A 25,553-nucleotide genomic window follows, 5' to 3' on the forward strand; every position below is an offset into this window, starting at 1 on the left:
TTCTTAGCCGCTTGGTCAGAATCAAACCCAAAGAAACAGAGTGCGACCCCTTTCTCCCTCTCCGAGACTGATGATGGAAATGCGGAGGTAAAGCTTTTTATAGCTACTCTGCTTGACAATCCACCGACCCGGATCCCCCTCCGACCCCCGACCCCCCCTTCCCTCACGCCTTACAAACGCGTGCCTTTGATGTGCACGCCTTTTCACGGCTGTCCGGCTAATAGGTGTGTTTGATCCCCATGAAGAGCCATAATGTGCGCACTTATCCTAGACGGACACTAGCTTGTCCTAACCTGCAGGGTGTCATTCAACACTCAGATGTGGTTCCGAAGTAGGCTAAATGATTAGGCTACTAGATGGGTGAAACATGCAGACGCACAGATCTAGAGAAAGATATTTCTGGCCACCAAATAGATTTCTGGCGTTTTTCTTGATCCTTGTTCTCCATATGATGGGGAGAGGAGGGGGTTAAATTTGGACTCACTTTTAAACTAATGTATAGCGAGCGCCCACACCTTGCCATAGCCATTTGACACCCATAGTGGTCAGGTACAAGCAGCAATCACGCTTTGACACATCGGAGGGAGGCGCACAAAGCTGCTTACAGATCTCTGGTCTGCTCCACATCCTCTCCTCTCTGGACCGCGCTGCCTCCTGGTGCGCAGGCAGCGCAGGAGAACAGCGGCTCCAGAGCGTGTGGAAGTGTATTGAAGAGGCTTCAGTCAGCTGTAATGTGTGGAGGTGACAAATCGGACTACTTTTCCTCCTTTCTAGTCGGCTGCGTTTCCACCGATCGAGACATCAAAACACCGGATAACTGCAAAGTCCAAATGCACAGAAGTTCCCAAGCTAGTGCCAGACTCACAATGACCCTACGTTTTGCAACTTTTGTAGCAGGACTAATTCATTTAACTTCTGTTTCTATTCTGTTCTGTTTAGCCAGTGAGGAGCGTGTATAATATCATATTGTTCTACTCTAATAATAAGACTGAAATAACCATTATTTGAGGCAAATCATGAATGTGTGGTGTCTTGACCAATTCTGGCTATAATGAATCACATTGATTGAGATCACGTGGGTTGCCTAATAATAAAAGACTTATAAAGACTCAAAAGCCTGTTGAAGATGAGACATCAACCTTGATGAGTGGGCTCAAAGTAGCAGCAAAGTGCTGCACTTTCACTCTTAATCCCATGCTGGCAATCACATGACTCGCATTAAAGCAATGGTCGATACCAAAAGTGCCACTGAAACGGCGTCACATGAGGCCACTAATGGTTTTCACTTTTGACCCAATTCAACTTTATTCCACACACGGAGAACACAACACTACAATACAATACAAAACGTAGAAAAAATACCCCTCTGACCTGACCGCTGGTGTTAAATGGTAATTATGTATAGCTTCATAGTTTAGGCCTATGTCTTATGTTATGCCTTGTTTTTCTTATGGTTTATAATGTCCTTTTTTAACAGAGTCCATGCTGAGGCCAACCAGGGTGAGCTACTAGGAATTTTTAGCACTATATGTTGCAATAGGCCTATAGACTTTATTTATGACAACACCATATAATATTTCATGTTCATAATTAATTTTATTCTAAAGGCAACCCTATACTTTGGTGTTATGGAAAATAGTCTAAGGAACACCCTCCACCAGCCACTAGGCGGCATTATTAGACCATATACTACATTGTTTTTATCAACAATAAATATACTTGCAGTGCATAATTTTGGCTTTTATTCGTTTGTGCCTTTGTGTATTTTGCACAATAATATTTTTTTTCTGTTTACTGCTGAATAAAACAAAGCTTCTATTCAGATACAATGACAAAACATAATTTTGGCTGAGAAACATGTATATAAATATATGCTTTATTCAATAATATTTGAGGTTGTGTATTTTCTAAAGTGACATTACTTTTTCTATAGGCTACAAAATGTTTGAGGGTACAGTGGCAAACATTTCACTGTGGCTAAGAAACCTGCAACTAATCAAATATTCATATTCTTTAATCAGCATTATCTCAATCAGCAGCTGAATGAAAACAATTGGTGGGCATTGTGGGCAAGGTGCTGCATGACAACTCCTAGCTATGATGCGACATGGTCTGACTCAGTGAAGTGGCATCAGGAAGCATTATGACATCACATACCGTTAGACCTTATTATTAAGTAATAATTATGTAATAGGCTACTGTATGTTTTTTAATGTTGAAATCCATGTGAACTCAGGCACTACACGCTGAGTTTATGGACTATAACAATTACACAGACAGCTAGTAGACTATGGTGACCTAGATGTGGCACAAAAAAAAGCAAACAATTACAAAGCATGTCTACTTTCATTCATTCATTGCTTACATTTGTTATTTGTAGTTAGAGTAACCTGGATTTCTTTACATGGTTATTTTAAATAAGTTTGCTTCTATTCTTGCAGATAAGAATATTTTTAGACTGGTATTTTTTTATGAAAAGCACTGCAGCGATTTCTGCTAGTTTAATGTTGGCTGATTTGTCTAAAACTTAAAGGAACACTCCGCCCATTTTCAACCAGCTTTGTATCATTAGAACATCAGTAGTATATCAGAAAACTGTAAACGGTTTTGAAGTCTGTCATTTAATTTGACAGTTATTGAGTGTTAAAGTGACTAACTTTCACTAACTCAAATTAATAACTCATTCACTCAAATCAACTCTCAATAACTGTCAAACTAGATGAATGATGAATAGTTTGACAGTTATTGAGAGTTGATTTGAGTGAATGAGTTATTCATTTGAGTTAGTGTGGACCAGTGATGTCACTGGTCCACACTTTAACACTCAATAACTGTCAAATTAAATGACAGACTTCAAAACCATTTACAGTTTTCTGATATACTACTGATGTTCTAATGATACAAAGCTGGTTGAAAATGGGCGGAGTGTTCCTTTAAGAAGGACTCCATGCTTTCGTCTTTATTAACAAATTTATTATCACACATATCACATGCTGAGTCTCTGGTCTTCTGTGTCCCAAGCTATTCCTGAGCTCTCTATAAAAATCTGGCTTGGAAATGCACAGATTGTTCTATCTGCGCCTGAATGCCTCAGTTTGCAAACTCAGGTGTGCACACAGAAAACTTCTGTGTGCACACTCCTCTCCCACAAATCAAGATTGACACTCAGGTGTGAATGACGCGTTGCCCTCCTCTCCCTCACCTACATCCTTGCTCCCTCCTTCACAATACACAAACATCACCCTACCTTGGCCAGCTGTTTGATGTGGAAACTCCATCCCCACATTCTGTCAACCTGAGAGATTTTTGGGCCTAATCCATGTGTTGGCAGAGGGGGGAGACTCCTTGCCCATTTCCCCCAAGCTTCAAGGCCTCTCTGGGTCTGAGAAATAGAGGCCGAGTGTGATCCTAGCTTGGCTTTGGATAAAAGAATCAAGCAGTTCGTCAGGGAAGTAGGGAAAGCACGACACATGATTTAGTGCAGCTATAGTTGCCAAATAGATAGATATTACGACTCAGAAGGAATGCATAGGGCAAGAAATTGAAATATGATGTCAGCACCCTGTATACAGCGCTGACATCTAGCAGGTCAGTGCGACTCTAGATTGGCTTTGGATCAGTGGTACTCAAACGTTTCCCTACTCAAGAGCCACATTGACCAAAGAAAAAATCTTTGCAAGCTCCACAATCCAAAAAAGTCCCTTTAGGCCCATTATGTATTTTTAGATTTGTATTTACCGGTATTTATTTATTTATTTATTTATCTATCTATCTATCTATCTATCTATCTATCTATCTATCTATCTATCTATCTATCTATCTATCTATCTATCTATCTATCTATCTATCTATCTATTTATTTATTTATTTATTTATTTATTTATTTATTTATTTATTTATTTTAAGTGGGACTTAAAGAGCCACAACTACCCATAAAGGAACCACATGTGGCTCTAGACTAAAGCCTCGGGTTGAGTAACACTGCTTTGGATGAAAGTTGAGAGAGCTGCACAGAGAAATGATAAGGCTGTAAATTATAAGAAGTTATCAAGAAAATAAATTAGGACTGTGGGTGCTAAACAATGTTTTCAATAAATATGTTTCTCTAAGCAACAATTCTCAGGTATTGGTTTTGGGCGGCACTACTTTTAGCCATCAGAATTGTCCAAAACGTTGCCCTGTCATTACCTTTAGCCTACATTTAAAAGCGTGAGCCTGTCTCATTCAGAATGATGATGATAAAGACCTGATTTGACTAAAAACTTGATTTGTCACTTGTTAGGTCATTGACACATGATTGTGACATGATGGCTTCCCATAAATATTTTCCTAACATCTCGGAACAACTCATTTGGTTTGAGCCCTGAACTGCATATCACTCCAGTGAGCAGTGAACCAAACTGGATCACTATGTCCGAGGGTATCATCACATGGTCCTGAGATCTAAAGACTGACTGTGACTCCTGGCTTTTGATAAAAAGAGGGGAGGGACAGATCCAAAGAATGCAAAAAAGAGGACTATTCTGAAACAGGATTTTAATGTATTGGTATGTCCTTGCTTCTGAAGGAGGGTTAATTAAATCAACTACACTAACAAACCTTAGTGTGTGCAGTAGTGCAGTGAGATCAAATATTTGGGCCATATTATCTCAAATGACCTATCTGATGATAAGGACATGTGTAGACAGCAGAGATGGGGACTTGGACTTGAGACTTGGACTTGAGTCGCACTTAAGTCACCCACACAGTGACTTGAGACTTGACTTGAGACTCGTCCTCAAAGACTTGAGACTTGACTTGGACTTGAAGGTTTGGGACTTGTGAACAATCCTTTCTTTCTTTATTTTTATTTATTTTTTGGTGCATTAACATTAAGGAAATGTCTACTAATGTCATCTCTAATCATTGCTGCTATTGTATTCTAATAGATAAGGAGTGAGGATAATACAGTACATGCTTTGAATTCCTTAGTTTTAGCTGCAGTGTTTTAAGCAGACCGGATGGCATGCAGCAGATGATAGAACGCTCACTCCATAGGGACTTGAGACTTGACTTGGACTTTCCCCTCAAAGACTTGAGACTTGACTTGGACTTGTGACCAAAGACTTGTGACTTGACTTGGACTTGCAAAAAATGACTTTTGAGCATCTCTGGTAGACAGTGCCGGAAGCTGTACGCTCAAGCAAACACGCTGTGCCGTAAATGTAGCTGGTGCTCAGAAGCTGTGAAGATCTCTCTCTTCAGAGCTTTTTGCACACCACAATATACTGCCCACCTGTGGTGTGGCTACAGACAAGGCAGCATCAGACGCCTCACAGTGGCTTATAATGACAGCATGAGGCTGCTGCTTAAAGTACCAAGAAGCTCTAGTGCAAGCCCTATGTTTGTTAGTGTTGTTGGGGTACTGCGTTACGTAATCTTATGTTTAAATTCATATGTAGGGCATCTGAGTCAGTAAATGATATCATCTCTGTCATAACCAACCCCATACACCAGGGGTCTCAAACTCAAATTACCTGGGGGCCGCTGAGTGTCCAGTCTTGTCACAAGGGGGCCACCTCATGTATTAAACAAAAAAGAGAAAAATGCAACCGTTCGAATTCTCAACATTAACAATTTATTCATTTATTTGAGGGGCAATTTATTTTTTACATTAACAATTTATTTGTTTATTTGAGGGACTTTGTTTTCTTTTTTTAGGGACAATGCACATTATTAAATTAGGCAGTGTTAATTTTCAACTGTCTCTTGGAACTCCAGCTAGAATTAGAACTGATCATAAATGTCACATGACAGCTCAGTAATCCGCTCTGCCACTGTGTTGGCTGAAAGGCTGATGTTGCTCAAGTGACTTTTTTTTCTTGGCAGACGATATAACATAATAAGTATTGGCCAGAATGACATGAACATTTGGAAACTTATTCAGTGGGTAGCCTAACTTGCATGTTGCGTTCAGGTGCATTGTACTTTTTTTTTTTTTGCAATTCCATCGCGGGCCACACAGGGGGTGCCGGCGGGCCGTGAGTTTGAGACCCCTGCCATACACAGTTCTGTCAGGTTCTCCTCTATTGGGGAACCATTGGCGCACATGTTTGTTTAGAATCTGATCTTCGTGGAATGCTCTTTTATTTTTTTCTTGTATCCCTTATTTATTGTATTGTGCTGTTTTTATTGTGCTATGGACCTCCTCTGGGTCTGAAATAAACGATTGAATTGAATTGAAAACAATACAATAGCTTTAAACTTTCTTTTCCATTGTATTTACTGCTATATTGACACAGAGAGGGAGGTGACGTAGAACCCTCGCTATATGTACTAGGATGAACTGACGTCAACTGATGTCATAACTGACATCATACTTGAACTTGACTGACGTCATGGGCTGATCAGATTATGCCAATATGGCGGCCTTCTGGTTGAAATTTGGTCTGGAAACCACACTTCAATCATGAGAGGCTAGTTGGTAAGATTTAACAAGCGGCTTTATGCAAATGGTATGCATGGCAACTACTTTGGCGTATGACTCCATTGTAAGGTGGCACTCCTCTTGAGGTGAGACGAGGGCATCTGTATAGACCAAATCAGCGGGGATGTTTACATTTACTTCCGGTTACCACTGGTTCCGGTTACCTCCGCACAAACTGACGTGTTGAAGACAAAAACAGACAAAGAAGACAAAAATGGTTCGTTCGTGTTGTGTTGTTGGGTGTCCAGTGACCATAAAGAGCGGGTCAAGATTTGGATTATTCAGAATTCCCTCTGCAAAGGGCAAACATGATCGAGAACTCTGGATTCGGCGGCACAGGCTTACTACAGCTACAACATCCGGGTTCCGAGCTGTATCCGAGCGGCGTCAGTAGCCTGTCTGTAACGTAACGTTAACGAGTCTGCAAAAAAACAGCGAGTTTGACAGTTGTAAACAAACATTATTAGCTAGCTAACACTACATAACACAAACACAGAAGAAAGGCTAGATACGTCGGACAAGCATGTTTACCAACCGTTTGAACATTTAAATTGAAAGTAGTCGGCCGAAAACAACGAGAGAGTTTGACAGCATTTATTTGACAACATGCAAATTTAAACCTGCCGCCTTCCCGAAGTGGTACCCGGAAGTAAATGTTGTTTACATGGTGACGTCACGGTGATTTGGTCTATAGACTTAGACAGGCATGTCCAAAGTCCGGCCCGGGGGCCAATTGCGGCGCGCAGACAGATTTTAAGTGGCCCTTGGTTTGTCTCTCAAAATGTACTATATGTGGCCCTCTACACACAGTATTGGCTAATCAAGCAAGTTCAATTTGCATTTTTTCCCTTCACCTAACGATGACAGCACTATCATACAGTTTGTACAGGAACCAAGTAGGAACAGCACATGCAGAGAACGAATGTTTTCAGATGGTAAACAAAATCTTTAGAGTACATTTGTATGTGATTTTTTTATTTCAGTTTTTTATAACCCATATGATGGGTGAAGCACCCATGGCCCCCCCGTCATTTTCACATGATCTAATCTGGCCCCCATTCAAAAAAGTTTGGACACCCCTGGCCTGGACTAGGATAAAGAAACTTGGCGCCTCCTCACTTGGTCCTGGTTATCCCCCCTACAGATGCCCTCCTCTCACCTCAAGTGGAGCGCCACCTTATGGAGTCATACGCCAAAGTAGTTGCCACGCATGCCATTTGCTAAATAAAGCCGCTTGTTAAATCTGACCAACTGGCCTCTCATGATTGGAATACTGGTTCATAGGCCTATTATTAGATTGACTTAAATGTTGGTGTGATCCATGGAAACAACATGTAAATGAGAATGTTTTTCTTCTTCTTCCCTGTAATTATTTTGTATTAACTGAAAGACCTCCACTCTTAACAAAAATACTTCTATACACATACAGTACCAAAACGTGTCAAGGTAATAGAGATAATAATAATAAGAGATACATAGAAAATTGGCTGCTGTAAGAGCCACGGAAGAAAATATGAAATGTTCCTACCAGTAGAATAACTTGCTTTTAGATGTTTTACTACAGTGTATGAAACCCATGACCAAAATAGTCATACCATACATTCTGTCATTGTGTTATGGATGAAATGATAGGCCTAGTGAAAATGACCCTTTTTGCTGGCGACCCCCTGGCGCCCCCGTAAGGACCCCTGGGGGTCCTCGGATACCACTTTGAGAACCACTGCAAAGGACTCAAGAGTCAAGACTATAAAGGATATTCTCCTAAAATGTATAGTTATAGTGTTTTAGAGACCTTTTACCTTTATATCTTTAGTATCCTAAATAACCCAGGAATAACCCTCTTGTTCCTGGGTGCAGGACATAGACTTTCTGGTAATTATTATGTAGTAGGCTAAGTCAGTCTGGCAGCCTTTTCCTCCAGATATAGAGACAGTCCGCATGTCTGGGAACGCCCATACAGGCTCTAGGAACGCCCACAATAGACGCTGGGTTAGCTGGCTCAGCCTTGCTGGGGGCGGAGTCAGGGTGGGGTAAATTCCCCCCTTCTATCCATTCAGCAAAGTTAGAATTTAGCTGATAGCCCAGCCCAGCCCAGGCAGACACGATCAGGGATTTAACCACCGCAGTAAACGCACATCTGAGCAGACGTCTTGTGTTCTGCTCTAGAATCCCCAAACCTGTAGTTTAGAGCCGCAGCACCGTCTTTTGGTGAGTCAGCCCACTGAGATATATCGGCGGTTTTACCCATAGACTGGTTTTACCCCACTCGCGCGCCAGCCGTTTAACATTTTGTGGGCGTTCCCAGACATGCGGACTGTCTCTATGATATGATATGATGAAAGGCAGATCAAAAGCCCTGGGCAGCAGCTGAAAGTGCTGGTCCTGCCCCTGTAGGGGAGTGCCCTAAACGGGGTGGGAGTGGAGTCCATGGGAGCCTCTGGGAGGAAGACTCCGGTGTCACTGGCCGCTATCTCCGCCACAGTAGACTGTGCTTCACCATCAAGCCTGAAGGATCTTAAACAACGCATCTGAACGTATTCAGGTGAGAATGCAACGTAGCCTAGTATTCTGTCGTGTTTGACTCCTTTCGTTAGGCCAATGCCAATCCAAAGGCGACAGCTGCAGCGTCATCATTATTGAGTTTAAGTAGTTAACGGTCAAAGAGGATGCGTGCGAGTGTATATTTTTGCGGAACGCTGCAGGAGACCGCAACATTTGCAAAGACTATGAATTGCTACAAAGGCGCCGAATATAAACAATGTAGCCTATTCGTGAGCGCATGCCTTGGTGGAGTTTTTAACGGTAACGAAAATAGGCTAACTGCGTTGTCGGCTAAATACGCCACGCTCATTTTAACTATAGTCAAACTGTAATTTATTTCATCAACGTACTGGAACTGTGAAGTTCTCATATGATCACATCGGCCAAGCCCGTCAAGTTATGTAATTCTCCTCCTGTGGTTTCTTCACTGTCTGTCTGGCACAAACGGTTCTCCGCTTTCCATAAACAAGGAAGGAACAATGAACGCAGCAGCGACCCGAGCTGAACTACAGTGGAGGGCTCGTTGCCATAATAAACCCCCCACTGTAGTTCACCTCGTGACCGCTAGGGAGCCACTTTCATTTTGAATGATTGGTCATGCTAATAGACCAAATCAGCGGGATGTTTACATTTACTTCCGGGTACCCCTGAGGTCCACACATTATAATGGCGGTGGACGGCACAAACTGACGTGTTGAAGACAAAAACAGACAAAGAAGACAAAAATGGTTCGTCCGTGTTGTGTTGTTGTTTAATATCATTCATAACAACACTTTCACTAACGTTAGTGGAGACCAGACTAGCTAATTTACCTGTTGGACCAGACTAGAGTAGACTTGAAGCTAAATTAAATTGACCTGGCGTCAGTAGCTCTGTCTGTACCAGGCTCTTTCTCGCCGAGAAGAGCCTGGTGACGCGAGGTTACTCTGTCTGTAACGTAAAAAAACAGCGAGTTTGACAGACAAACAAACTTTATTAGCTAGCTAACACTACATAAAACAAACACAGAAGAAAGGCTAGATACGTCGGACAAGCATGTTTACCAACCGTTTAACCATTTAAATTGAAAGTAGTCGGCCGAAAACAACGAGAGGGTTTGACAGCATTTATATGACAACACGCACATTTAAACCTGCCGCCTTTCCCAAGTGGTACCCGGAAGTAAATTTGTTTACATGGTGACGTCACGGTGATTTGGTCTATAGTCTAGTAGGAACGGGGGTCCCCGCGCACCCGAAAGATATATTTTTCTAACATAGATTTTTGTACTCCTCAAGGTGTCTAATAAACAAATTTTGTTGTTACCCCGTTGAAATAGTGTCCCATGGGTCCGTTTGGCGGCCATCTTTACGGGCATATTGCGATGTCTGATGAAAATGGATAAGGGTCATAACTTTTGAACTAGACGTCATACAGAGACAAATGACACCACTTTTCTGTATGATTTCTGCATGAGGAATTGATTGAGAGGGTTGTTTTAATGATTTTAACAGGTTTGGTATAGTAAAACTCAAAAACATTTGAAAAAAGTGTCTAATTTACTCTCAAAATCTTGCAAAATAAATCTATCTACATATTAGTCCATGGGCCAGAAGGGTTGGGAATAATGCTCATATTGACTTTTGGCAAGGTATACATCTCTAGAGTTAGAAAATATGTGAGAGCATTGCACCAATGGTAGCTAAATGTGTGTTATCACTCGATTTATAACACCATGCAAAACATAATTAGTTGCGGGACTTTTAGGGACATTTGAGGCTAAGTTCATGCAAATCAAGTCTAAAAGCACCAGATTTTGCCCAGAATTAGCCCAGGGCATGCTCTAACAATTGAGCCAGAGTGCCCGAGCCGGTGACCCCCGGGGTCACCATGGCGGCCAGATCCAATATGACCACTGTCCGAAAAAGATTTTGGCTATAACTTTTGAAAGAGATGAGCTAGAAATACAGACTTGGTGTCTATCTTATGTTTTTTGACCATTGTGTTGGAATGCTTATCTTTACTAATGAACATGTGTGTGGACCCTTAATCTGCATATTTCCAAGATGGCGGCTACCTGAATATGAGTTTTACCATAACTGTTGATGCTTTTAGTAAACTCGGTGTCCATTTTATGGTTTTTGAGTTTTAGAAACACATTGTAATACTCAGATTCATGATTTAATCTATCTATAGCACTCTACTTTGCATAGTAAGTAGGCTACCAATATGGCCGCTAACTGATTTTCTTTTTACATACACTTTCATCCAGATTGAGTGTAGACTTGTAAGAATAAGTTACCATCAAACTGGTGGAAACAAACAATCTACAGTATGTATCTTACATATTTTATTGAAACAATTAGAGAAATATAGTAGAACCCATTCCCATTGATACAGGTAATAGCCAGTCTGTGCATCAATGCTCTCCATAAATGTGAAATGCTATCAATACTGATCAAACGTGTTTAGAATTTGAACAAAATATTACAATATCAGAAACAAAAACAGAAGAAAACATATATTGGTGCTAGGGATGTTCATTTTGAAAAATTTCCAAAATCGATAATCGGTGAGAATTAACGATCAATTATCGATTATCGATTTTATTAATACTTAGAAAATTTTCAATATTTTCAATATTTTCAATTTTTTTTTTTTTTTTTTTTTTTTTACAAAATGAATGCCTATGGCAGAAAATACGAAAGACAACGTGTTCTCCTCAATGAACTCTTTATTTCAATGTGTCTCCTCTCCAACACTGCTGTCCCCGGCGCATGCCGGTGTGAATTTCCCATGTTTAAAACAGTTTTGTTGGCACAAAGGCCCGTGCCCAGCCAGAAAACTAGAGACTATATGAAGCTCCACCTCACGTTAGTCGGCTGTGCAATGGAGTGGGGCGAGGAGTAACGAATTCCACCCAAACCTAGTCCAAAAAAAAAATTTTTTTTTTTTTTTTTTTTTTTAATAATTAAAAAATCGATCCAAATGCCACAGGATCGATTCCAATCCTTAACGATCGATTATCGATTTTCGATAATTGATGAACATCCCTAATTGGTGCCTATGTACAAGTGAGTAGTAGCATACTTATGTCCATGGGTTGAATTGAGTTAGAAGTGCTCAGTCCTTTTGATTTACCAGGGTGACTGATTTTGCATAAAAGACTTCAGATGACAAGTGATTTTTGTTTATATCCTTATATCCACAGCCAGATTACTAAAATAGTGTTGTCTCGACCCTCATTGTTGGTACAGGCAGTCTTGCATCCACATTGAGGTGCCACGGGCTCCAGCTTTACAGCATTCACAGCACCCACTACATGACTTTTTGCAGACGCAGCAGAGAATGATGACTCAGGCTTTACTGGCATCTGGAAGATGGGTCCAGTAAGGTTCCAAAGTCTTGGTCATGGAGTCCCAGTACCAGCCCCACGTACTGAACTCTGGATATTTTGCTGGACAGAGGTTGCCTGATTCCAGTAGTAGAAGCTGGCCTGCAGCAGTCCCCATTTTACATGCTGAATCAGTGCATCTTGGGTGGTAGGCAGGTTATCGTGATGCATTTGAAAAAAGCTAATGTCTAGCATCATCTACTTGGATGGAGCCACAGCTTTTGCTGTACATGACAACCCCAAGGTGAGGGCGACCAGGGTTTTGGGATGAACTCCTCCTTTCTACCAAGAAGGATGTTATACTTTCCAACAGATCTGAATATGACATATCTGCACTTCAGCCTTGTAACCATCCTGAAGCAGACACTACGTAGAATGATTTATAGCACCTGGCATATGCTGGGCTAGTAGCCATAGAAACTCAGGATCCATACGTCCGACAGTGATGTTGTAATACTTGCAATACGCTTCTTCTACACATTAGACCTCACAGAGCACTGGATTGGCTTCACATGTGGAAAGTACATTTATGTTCACAAAATCTGCAATGTTCTTGGTCCCCAGAGATCACTGGCATTACATCTCTTCCATGTGCTAAAATGATGTGATACTACATCAGCCTTCCAGGGCTATGGGAAAAGGAGTGGATGGGCAGCTTGGGAAGCAACATCGGATCTCACTGAGACCGTGGACGCCTTCACCTTGGAGCCTGAACCGATCAACTCAGATGTCGATGTCCAAAGACTGGAAGCATTATGGTTGTTGTCATGTCCAGCAAGAGCTGTGTCTCCAGCCAAGTAGATGAAGCCAGACATCAGCTTTTCTCAAATGGTACCAAGTCCCTTGATAACCTGCCTCCCACCCAAGATGCACTGATTCAGCATGTCAAATGGGGACTGCTGCACACCAGCTTCTACTGGAATCAGGCAACCTCTGTCCAGCAAAATATCCAGAGTTCAGTACGTGGGGCTGGTACTGGGGGGGGTCATCCCTATGTTCCCCGGGTCCTATGTTCCCCGGGTCCTATGTTCCCCGTTTTTAACACTCTCCGTAACATTTGGGGTGTCTATCCGCTATGCCGACCACCCGCAATGCCGACCTTAGGTTTAGGCGTGAGGGGTGGGAGAGGTTAGGTTTTGGGTTAGGGTCTGGGGGAGGTTAGGAAGGGTTCTATGTTCCCCGGTCCCACACAAATGGGGAACATAGGACCCGGGGAATATAGGACCCGGGGAACATAGGTACGCTCCCGTACTGGGACTCCCATGACCAAGGCTTGGGAACCTTACTGGACCCATCTTTCAGATGCCAGTAAAGCCTGAGCCATCATTCTCTGCTGCAGCTGCAAAATGTCATGTAGTGGGTGCTGTGAATGCTGTAAAGCTGGAGCCCGTGGCACCTCAATGTGGATGCAAGAGTGCCTGTACCAACAATGCGGTCAAGACAACAATATTTGATTAATCTGGCTGTGGATATAAGGATATAAACAAAAAACACTTTACACTCAATCTAACTTAACCCCCCCAACCCATGGACATACCTAAGTGTTACTCACTAATTGTTTCAATAAAATATGTAAGATAAATACTGTAGATTGTTTGTTTCCACCAGTTTGATGGTAACTCATTCTTACAACTACAAAAGTGTATGTAAAAAAGAAATGGGATAGCAGCCATATTGGTAGCCTATTTACTATGCAAAGTAGAGTGCATAGATAGATTAAATCATAAATCTGAGTATTACAATGTGTTTCTAAAACTCAAAAACCATAAAATGGACACCGAGTTTACTAAAAGCATCAACAGTTATGGTAAAACTCATATTCAGGTAGCCGCCATCTTGGAAATATGCAGATTAGGGCTCCACACACATCTTCATTAGTAAAGATAAGCATTCCAACACCTTTCTAATGGTCAAAAAACATAAGATAGACACCAAGTCTGTATTTCTAGCTCATCTCTTTCAAAAGTTATAACCAAAATCTTTTTCGGACAGTGGTCATATTGGATTTGGCCGCCATGGTGACCCCGGGGGTCACCGGCTCGGGCACTCTGGCTCAATTGTTAGAGCATGCCCTGGGCTAATTCTGGGCAAAATCTGGTGCTTTTAGACTTGATTTGCATGAACTTAGCCTCAAATGTCCCTAAAAGTCCCGCAACTATTATGTTTTGCATGGTGTTATAAATCGAGTGATAACACACATTTAGCTACCATTGGTGCAATGCTCTCACATATTTTCTAACTTTAGAGATGTATACCTTGCCAAAAATCAATATGAGCATTATTCCCAACCCTTCTGGCCCATGGACTAATATGTAGATAGATTTCTTTTGCAAGATTTTGAGAGTAAATTAGACACTTTTTTCTAATGTTTTTGAGTTTTACTATACCAAACCTGTTAAAATCATTAAAACAACCCTCTCAATCAATTCCTCATGCAGAAATCATACAGAAAAGTGGTGTCATTTGTCTCTGTATGACGTCTAGTTCAAAAGTTATGACCCTTATCCATTTTCATCAGACATCGCAATATGCCCGCAAAGATGGCCGCCAAACGGACCCATGGGACACTATTTCAACGGGGTAACAACAAAATTTGTTTATTAGACACCTTGAGGAGTACAAAAATCTATGTTAGAAAAATATATCTTTCGGGTGCGCGGGGACCCCCCGTTCCTACTAGACTATAATCAATCCATAGTCCTGTCAGTGTTGGGAGCTATTATTAGTATAACAAAAAAGAGTTTTGAGCGCTAGATTATATCCTTTTTACATTAAGAAATAGGAATATTGTTTTTTGTTTGTTAAGGAGGTAGCCTGGGCTATGTGATCTTTTTCTTACATTTCACAGGGGGATCAAGGGAGTAGGCCTAATCCATTTGTTTGAACAGTACTTTTTGTGTGTTTACTTTATGGCATCGAAAAAGTGGAAAAACGAGCACACTCGGAAAGTACAACAGAAAGGTCCGGTGCAAGGCACAAGCACAGAATCAATACGAAGAACAAGCCAGCACAACAAGATGTCCTTTTTCTCATTTAATTGACCTCAGTCCGGGGTACAGCACAAACAAGTTTCGGCACTAGGCCTTCATCAGTGTTGATGATCAGTGTATTTGAGCACGCGATGTGAAATACTTATCTCGCATTTCTCCGAGTCTCGCCTCTCCTACGTCCGTGTGTCAACTCTCCCGCAGCAGCAGCAGGCAGAATCGATTCGCTTGTTGATTGGCTGAGTAGCATCACGTGTGATGATTTACAGCGCATGCATTGGTCTGTGAGCTTCCTGACAGATAAACCAGTACCGTAAAGGCTAGAAAAGCATGTGCCGGTTAAAATAGAAATGCTCCGTGAAAATGTAACTATTCAGTGATTTGTAGGTTATAGGGCTCGGTCCGGATAGGACGGCGTCTGGGTCCGGATGTGGACCGGAGTCCGGACTTTGAGGATCGCTGACCTACAGTGTACATGGGCGAATATGACAATCGGCCAGGAGAATGGATATCACTTTGTAGTTAGTCAAACTCAGGCATGCGCTGCGCTGCGCGCGGACGGAAGAGGCGCAACAGAGTGAAGCCTGCCCTGTACCCCGCGGCCTCTCAGGCAAGACCGCGGCTTCACCAAACACCCGCTGCGGCCTAACGGAGCGCTGCAGCTCAACTAACTACAGGAGCTTGCTGAGCAGCGGACTTTTTTCACTCTGAAAACAATTGAAACCACCGCCACGACTTTATTTCACCAGAGGCGAAGGCAGCAACACAAAGACTGATGGAAATAACATAACAGAAGAGAATGTAAGCCCACTAAACTGGTATGCAGTGCATTGACAGTCAGTAGATAGAGTAAACACGATTCTGCCTGGCCAATCAGTCGTCTACAATGTTTTCACGTCACCGTATGAACCCGGGTTCACAGAATAGAACCTCGACGAAGCAGGTACGAAAAGTAGCACGACTCGACCCCAATACAACCCGGGCTGGGACAGTTTAAACCGGTGGGATGAGACAATTTATCGAGTCGAGCGGAGCGGGATCGCGCTACTACCTGCGGTGGAAATGAGCCATTAGAGTGGGGGCCCCAAACCACTGTCATCATAGTATCCCTGAATGAACATGAGGAGGCATAGGCTACTTCATTATCAATAACGCTTTTAATTAATAAATTAAGCACAATATGAACAATAACTGTAAAAAAATGAAAGTTCACAAATATTAGTTAAACAAATCCTTTCAGTGCAAATGCATTATAAAAACAAAAAATAATATTTGTTTAGAAAACGAAATTATACAAATTTATTATTATTATTATTATTATTATTATTATTATTATTATTATTATTATTATTATTATTATCACTATTACTACTACTACACCCGGTGCGCGCACTGAATAGGCCTATTATACGTAAGGGATAATGTATATTGACGCGGTGATTACGGGGGAAATAATGCGTTAATCGTTCACCTGAAGGTCATTATTTCCCAGTAATCACCGCCTCAATATACATTATCCCGCTTAGAACACGGCCTACAACTAAATCATTCAATAATCTGACAAAAATAATTATTCAAATATATTTTTTAATAGCGTTTTCAACGACAAAGCGGTTTCATTCGTAATTGGCACACAAGACACCACAGCTGCAACTGGTTGGCCTAATTAGTAGTGGCTTGCTGACAAACGGCTCTTATCAACTGATTAATCCAGGTGTGGCAGAGCAGCGGTCGGTTGTCGAGAAATAATGACCGGTGAATATTGTTGATTGACCAATCAGAATCGAGTATTCAAGAGAGCCGTGTTCTAATATATACTATAGACTATTATACTTACTTTTCTGTCACATCGTCATTATTAAGCCGGCTTATGACTGCATAGTATCTTAATTACTCAAAATATAAGGCGACTAAAATTGGGCAACCATATTTTTATTCGGGCAACCAAAAGCTCTTGCCAGGTTGCCCCTTTGCAACCACTTTTAAAAGTTAACGTCGAGCCCTGGAGTGTATGTGACAACGGCGGGCGAGTTGAGCTCGGTCCGCGTCTCAAGCGGGTTGGGTTGGGTCGGATTAGATTTTTTAGGACCGTTGAGAACTCTACATGACAGCCATCAAGAAAGGAGGAGAGCACTCCAAGTTGAATACTTGTATTGCCACACAGACATTTGGGCAGCAGCCCTTCTTCAGCCTGTGTGTGGGAGAGATGTTTAGGCTATGATCTGGGATGCGCTGAGATGTCCAAATTGGTATGGAGAGATGACAGCATCAGGCCCGTATCCAGGGTTTCGAAATTGGGGAGGTCCAGACATGGCAAGGCGGGCGCCGCTGATTTGTTTTTAGCTTTTTTTTTCTTCCCTTTTTTAGCCATATTTAGATATCATTTTAAATAAAAAAATGTTTTTTTTACCTTTTTTAGCCATATTTAGAGGAATATCTCATTCTAAATCAACATTAGGATTATAGACCCCTTATACAGCTTGTCAACATTGAGCTGCGCGCGCAACGTGTAGGCAGAAAACCCTCAGCCCAGCATTCACAGACAGTGAAAAAGCCCCGCTGTCAGGACTGCTCTATGCCCATCTGCAACACACAGTTATATTTTAGTTTTAAAATGCAGTTCTCGGCTTACTACCACAGCTTATCGCCTAGTGATAAGCAATGTTATGCATCGAAATTAACGTTGTTTAATGGGATATGTCTTACAGACCCATACGCACTGGCGCTGTCAATTGGCCAAGCCTAGTCATACATATCGTGCATTCCTTTATAACTGGGGATAGCGTAGATAATTATTCTGTAACTTGCAAAGATATATTGTTATGTTGATAATGCACACAACTCAATAATGACATTATGTAACGTTACTTGGTCGTTAACTAACCGAGCGATGTGGCTGAGCAGCCTACAGCTACAGGCAGCTTACCTGATTATGAAGAGCACTACAAAGTTGGGCATTTTTAATGATGTGAATGCTGGGCTGACGGTTTTCTGCCTACACATTGCGCACGCAGCTTGCTTTGTTGTCATTGTGACGTAGGCGTATAATTGGTCTATACTGTTGTGATGTCATTATTCAGTATATTCTCTTTCATGTCACCACCTGCTCAGCTCTCCTGTCAACATAATTGTAACTAACAAACACAACCCAAGCCGTACACAACACACAAAGTCATGAAACAGCCACCTGCATACCTGACTTCGGGAGCATGGCACTGATTGATAACAAGCCTTAATTGAGCCTTCATCATGCATGATTAGCCAGTAGCTTCCCAACGTGTCACAGGTAACGTTACTTAAGAGACAGACTAGACACTTACTTTCTTGGTTGTTGCTAAAAAATCTGTCAGTGTCACTCACTCACCTCGTCTGTCGTTCACTCGCTCACTGTCTCGCAGCTCGCTCACTTTCAATTATCTCGCCAGGCAGTCACCATGTCTTCCTGCTGCTCCTACCTCCTGCGCTTGTCAAGTGAAATCAAGTTACCGCGGACGCGCGTCAGATGACTTCCTGCCTGACTTTTTTTAAAAAAACTCTCTCGTAACGGGACAAGCCCCGTCTTTTATTGTCACACGAACACCACAACACATGCATGCGGCCACAACACACTCATGCTGACGGTGGCCGGTGAAAAGTGTCCTCTGCATTTAACCCATCCAGGCATGTCCTTTCCTCCGGGGGGCAGGCCAGGAGCAGTGGTCGCTTTCTCGTACAGCGCCCGGGGACCAACTTCGGATGTTGTCGTCACTGGGGGCGGCTTTAGCTCAGGAGGTAGAGCGGGTCGGCCAATGACGCAAGGGTTGGCGGTTCGATCCCCGCTCCCTCCCAGCTGCTGTCGCTGTGTCCTTGGGCAAGACACTTAACCCTCCTTGCCTCGTATGATTGGTATGTAGACATGAATTATGGTGGTCGGAGGGGCCGTTGAGCGCCGATGTGTGGCTGCCACGCTTTCGAACCACCGGTACGAATGGTGTGAACGAATAATGATTCTGTGAAGCGCTTTGAGCACTTGGAAAGGCGCTATATAAATCCAATCATTATTATTATTATTATTATTACTGGTCGGATGACGATGACGATCTGATCTTCTGCATGTTTTTGGTGGTGGGGGGTTTATATACGGAGGAACCCCCTGGGGGAGCACGGGGAGAACATGCAAACTCCACACAACCAGAAAGGCCCTTACGACGAGATACCCCACCTGGGCAGTAGGCACTGAAGATATGGGGGGGAACACAACCACAGCGCCCACAGTGTCCCAGGCGAGAATCGAACTCAGGACCTTCTGACTGTGAGGCGACAGCTCTACCACTGAGCCACCGACTTGCCTTTCGTTTCAAAATAAAAGCGATCCCGTGTTTTCCATGCTTTCCATGGAGGCTTTTTTTTTTTCTTTTCTCTGAAATTCTTACCGAGGTCCGGATCTCGGTGACCTCACAGCTAGATACGGGCCTGGACAGCATGCAGCCGCAACCAGACTGGAGTGTGCTTCGTGGCTCCGATCGGGAGCTTGGAAGGGAAGAATGTGATTGGTTTACTGGAGATCACCAATGGCCACACTTGTGAATTCTACGCTTAAAAAGGCGTGGTTAAATGGTTTCCGCCGCGCACCTTGCCTTTTAGCACCATGTTAAAATTAGGGAATGTGCGTGACCACGCCCACTAATAGCGCTGCGGCTGCGCCCAGCCATAAACACAAATTTAAGGCCAGGGGGTAAATAGAGCCCATGCATGTCGCTTGTATTTTGACATTCTGAGTGAGAGCAGAGGCCTATACCACGAAGCAAGATTGGTGGCTTAGCAAGGTAACTTCAGGTTTAACCCTGGGTTTGCCGTGCTACGACACTAGTTAACTTCTTACCGAGATATATTTCCAAGCAACTTATGCTTCAGAGTTAACCTGGTCCAGAGCAGGTTAAGTTGCAAGGATAAGATTAAACCTTAAAAGGCACCGGCCAAGAACCAATGAGCTTCCTGGAAAAGGAGAGAAGAGTCTTTTGCGACCGCCAAGACCCATTTAATCATATACATCGTCATATACATCATATACATCTCCGTTGCGCACCGTGTGCGCAACGGAGATGCTGAATTTCGGTGGTGAAATCAAGCAAGCTGAATAACATTGAGACAATCTGCAATTTTTTTGCCAGCCCTCCTTTCTGTGATTATTATGTGCAGCAGTGTTGCCTTTGGTTTTTATTACATCTTTGAATTCTTAAGATTATGGTTTGTTCCTCCAGCGAAGTATTCATTTTTATTTGCTCCCAAGCACGTTTGACCCTGCCGATTGCAGCTGAACGCTGCGTGGAGAAATATCACTAAATCACCTGCGTAAAAAGGTTACCATAAACATCTCCAAAGCGCACTAATGTGCGCTGTGTGCAGCGGAGCTGCTATTTTTAGAGATTTTTTTAAAATTCAATGAAAGCTACGCCTGCACTGTGTTGATTCAGAGCCTATATTTCTAACGTTAAATCTATGATCTAAAATAGGCCTAGGGATTTCAGAACTTTAGACTGAGTTTACACTTCTACTCGCAAAAAACACATGCGGGTTTTATTGAGTATATTAATCTGCTGTAGGCAGAAACGGCAGCAGAGATCAAATGACAGGTGTGAAGCGGTAACTTTAGACAGTCCTTCAGTAACAGACTCATTATCCAACGCAGACTTTGATTCTGACATGCAGTAAAGCTCCGTTAATTAAATTTAAATGAATGAGGAAATAGGCATGTCTGATGCTGTAAAATCCAGAGCTGTCCATATTGCATTGTGATTGGCTAGTTGTTACAGACCACGCCTCTTTTGTGGGCCTGAGCTCCTGTTCACGAGAATTTTCAGGTGCACAAGCTCAGAGCTGATAAGGAAATCTTGAATTAACAGACCCAGCTGATAACCGCCGTCGTGGTACCGAATAGCTTGATTGCTTTGATCTGGTTAAGCCAAACCAGATCAAAAGACAGATCCTGGATCTGTTTATCCTCCATTCGTGGTATGGGCTGCAGAAGTAGCTCAAGAGTTTGATGTATAATATATGCATGTCGTGTTAAAGTTGTGTGAACTGTCGCCGTTTTTAAAATGTAAACAGAGTCAGCCGGCTAGAGTCAGACACTCAAGCCTCCCAAAGCTCACGCTCCATAGGGTTCCATTGCCGTTGCCACCCAGTGACGTGGTTTGTTTACCAAAATGCTGCTCGGCTGATCCCTCGTATACCTTTGCATGAAAAACACCAATGCCGAGAAGCCTAAATCTTTAATAATGATTAGGCTAGGTAAATAACAACACTTCATTTGATTCTGTCCATAAGAAATGTGGTTCTTGAGCAGCAACTAAACAACATGATTTCTTAAGAGGCATATAAGCACCAATATCACACATGGGCAAAATACGGCCCGCGATGGAATTGCAAAAATAAAATAAAATAAATACAATTACAGTGCACCTGAACGCAACATGCAAGATACCCGCTGAATAAGTGTCCAAATGTTCATGTCATTCTGGCCAATACTGCACTTCTGTTATAACATTTCAGTCTGGAATATGGAATATCTTTCAATAATCCTTATGACTAAAAGGCTAAAAGTAATCTCATGTGTAAGAAATGACTGTTCTACAGTCGGCCCTGGGGCCGCATTTTGCCATTTGTGCTCGACTCAAAGAAAAACAAAACGACCCCCAACAACTCAATAAAAGGCACAATTATGTTAATAAATCCCATCTGCTACAGCCATTGTATTTGTAGCACTATTATATCAGGAGATTAACAAGAAATTACCATCACAACAGGAGAGAGGGTTAAAAATAGGGAGACTCCCGTGAAAATCAGGAGTGTTGGGCAGGTATAATCTAGCCTAGGTAAACCCAGCCCCCACGTGATCTGCTCTCATTGTTCCCAGTCACTAGGGTCTAGAGGTCGAGCCATTCAAATCGATTTCTGGGGCGATTGAAAGACCCGCGCAGACCCGCAGCCAATGAGTGACGGCGTGACTGCCAACATCAGTCCTGCCGTGATCGGCCAATCGGAGAGTGCGTCTTTGTCAATGACGTGTAACAGCTGCAGCGGCTTAGCACTACCTAGCCATTAGCTTTTTGTCTTTCCAAAGCATAGCTCCCGAGCTAGCTACTAGCTGGCTAGCTATATGGCTATGCAACTACGTTGAGGAAATTCAAGTGAAAACAGCTGTTAATGTTAATGTGGGAATCATGGTGTTGCAGATCGGTGATAAAGATGAGGATTTACATGGACGCTGTGAGCTTGTGTATGCAATAAAAAAATTTTTGTTTGATACTCTATTCTGTTGTATTGTCATGTGAGAATGAAAACAGCTATAGTAATAGTACTTCAAAACAGTGGTTCTCAAAATGTTTCCACATAAGGATCCTTAAACTGAATAATGTGATGCTAGACCTGCAGCTTGTTTATTTAGCACACGTAATAGTATAGATCCCCGTTATGAGGTCTGTTGATCAAAATAACACCTATATCGAAATTGGATTTTAGCAGACCATACAAGCCGGGGCTTCAGAGCTGATTACCTGGACACATTTTACGGCGAAATTATCTGATAAACTTGTCTGTGCAGCTCTGTGGTGATCAGCTAATGTCTTCATAGCATTGTGATTATGATTTAATGCATTATGGAAGATAAACGCTGGTTTAACATAATTAAAATAATTCTCTACCAAACATGTAAAGTGACGCTTCTGGGCAGTAGACCATTTAGGCATAACATTATGTAATGTGACATGAGATCACCACATTTCAATAAATATAAAGTTTTTGCACATTTGAATGCTGCTGGTCGTTTGTTTAATGCTGTATATATTGGATATTTAAAGCTGATACACAACACAATTGTGTTGAGGTAATTCCGCAAAGCTCAGTTAAAAATATAACATGTAACACTTGACACAATCAAATGTAACTTTTTCACAGCAATACTGTACAGTCCAGTGGTACGGTGGGCTAATTGTTTGAATTATATCGAAATATATTTGCATGGTGTAGCATGTAATGCAGATACTGTAGCTAGCTACTCTGACACAGAAAGGCAGACAAGCTAGCAGCAGGGATCTTGTCACACTGATTCCAGATAAACTCGTCTGTCTAGCCAGCTATACAATATTACTGTAGCCTACATAATACCACAAGCTAAATGCAGCATATGCCAATGTAAGGCTGGGTAGCATTAGCTAACGTCATCCAGGCTATACAGTAATAGGCTATTATAAAGTTATGAAACGCTGATTCAAACGTTACAATAATAAGACACAATAGGAGCCAGTTACCCTACTGTAGCTAGAGAGAGTAATTTCAGACCACCAGATATCAGCATATTTAATTTCAATAAATATAAAGCATTCATTGATTGAAGCAGACTGTTGGTCGGCTAAGTTTCTCTGTCATGTCCTCTGCTCCAATCTTCGGTTCGGTTCTGCTGCAGGAAGGATGATGCACATAAATATACCCTACATTATGTAAAGTCATTGCATAAATGTGTTTTTATTGTAAAACTAAAATGTGAAGTAGAGCCAATTTATTGGAGCGGACATCACAGTAGGAGATGACAGTAGAAGCGCGTTCCGCTGTCACTTACCTAAATCACGTTAAATCGACGAGGGATATATAATTACATATATGTTTCACATAGGGTGGTGTTTTCATTTCGACGTTTTATTTGGTCCAATATTGAAATGTTCTACAATTGCAGGTTGTGTTACCATTACACAAAATTGAGATCTACCTTCATATCTATTTCGGCTCATTTGGTTGCTATTTAGTAGCGAAATGGAGTAGCACAATGCATGCTGGGAGGAAGTGAACAACAACAAACCATAACAAACGCATCACAGAATGAAGCCTAAGCTGGTAAGTCTGTTAAGATAATGTTTAGCGAATATAATTCATAATCGTTTTAATAATAATAATAATAATTCTAGGCAATGAAGACAAAACCCAAGACTGTGTTACAGTAGGCTAAGTGTATCTTGTCCTATAATTGACCAGACTAGACAGAGGTTGAAGTACAAGAGATAACATTTATTACAAAAGTTTACATCATCTGCAGATCACCAGTTACTCGTGTCAATATTTTACCCTAAAATGTTTTAGCATTGATTTTAAAAGAATTGCAAAGAATAACAGTTTTATGTTCTCCTGTAGGATGTGTTTTGGAGAGCATTGATAAGGACTACTACCGGTACATCCCACTGATCCCAGATCTCCAGAGCCTGATCAACGTTTTCTGTCAAGCTGCGAATGAGGGCTAGGTGTGACAGGAAACATGTCATCACAGATTGTCTTGAAATATAGCCCAATTAATTATAGTATTTAATAATCTTATTTGTTCCAACTAGAAAATGTTCAGTTTGTAGCAGCAAGGTGCTCTGAAACACTAACATTTTAAAAAGTCTAACATTAAGTCTTTTTGACTCTGAAGAAGACAGATTATCTGTCGAAACGTCACTCAGCCCCTATTAATAAACGTGCAGACAGAAAAGAGTGCTTCATGTGTCTTTACTCCAGGTAGTCTGTGTGAAGTGCCCATGTCAAACTTTTTTCTATGTAGGTTACACTATAACAGTTCATTGATTGTATTCCAGAGCTTGATTTGTTTTGAAGGTTTTGTCTGGTACTATTCAATATGATTTATGCAGATAAGACAGCGTCTCCCTGATAACTAGATCATATCACTGTATAGATGATGACTGTTCTTCACAGCCACAAATATCTCTCCAGATCTGCGGCCATCTGCAGCAGGGATCGAGGTTTGGGTCCGTGTAGACAGTTGTCCTGTTCCTCTTTCATTCCCTGACCACCGTCACAGGAGTCATTGGCAGAGGCGATGTTCTCTCTTCTTGGAAGCTCTAATAATATAAAACGTAGTAGTTACTGTATGTTACACGTGGCTAACGTTAGCTAGCTTCTGACATGTTTTTCTAGAATTCATTAGATCGTTAAATGCTCCCGTAATCTAGCTATCGTTACCTCGCTAACCCACTACAGCCGATGAGGAAAAGTCAGTCATTTATCGAATGTCTTTCTTACCAAACACAATTACGCTAGTTTCTGAGATAATATATAGTGTGGCATATACCTGTGAATAACATATTCTTACCTGGAAATCACACATCGATCCGTAAGCCAGCTCTGAGTCTGTTTACATTTCGGGCGGAGGGGCTGCATG

The 25,553-nt window shown here is 41.9% G+C and overlaps 1 protein-coding gene across 1 annotated transcript in view; it reads left to right on the plus strand.

The window, feature by feature from the left end:
* Positions 1-8,868: 8,868 nt before the first annotated feature.
* Positions 8,869-25,553, plus strand: part of LOC310781130 (aldehyde dehydrogenase family 3 member A2-like) — a 72,034-nt gene continuing 55,349 nt past the window's right edge. The window contains exon 1 of the mRNA XM_083641676.1: positions 8,869-9,008. The gene's annotated coding sequence lies outside the window, so the exon portion shown is untranslated. The remainder of the gene's footprint in view (positions 9,009-25,553) is intronic.

This window comes from Poromitra crassiceps (genome assembly GCF_964638095.1).
Source record: "Poromitra crassiceps genome assembly, chromosome: 1".
NCBI classification, from domain to species: domain Eukaryota; kingdom Metazoa; phylum Chordata; class Actinopteri; order Beryciformes; family Melamphaidae; genus Poromitra; species Poromitra crassiceps.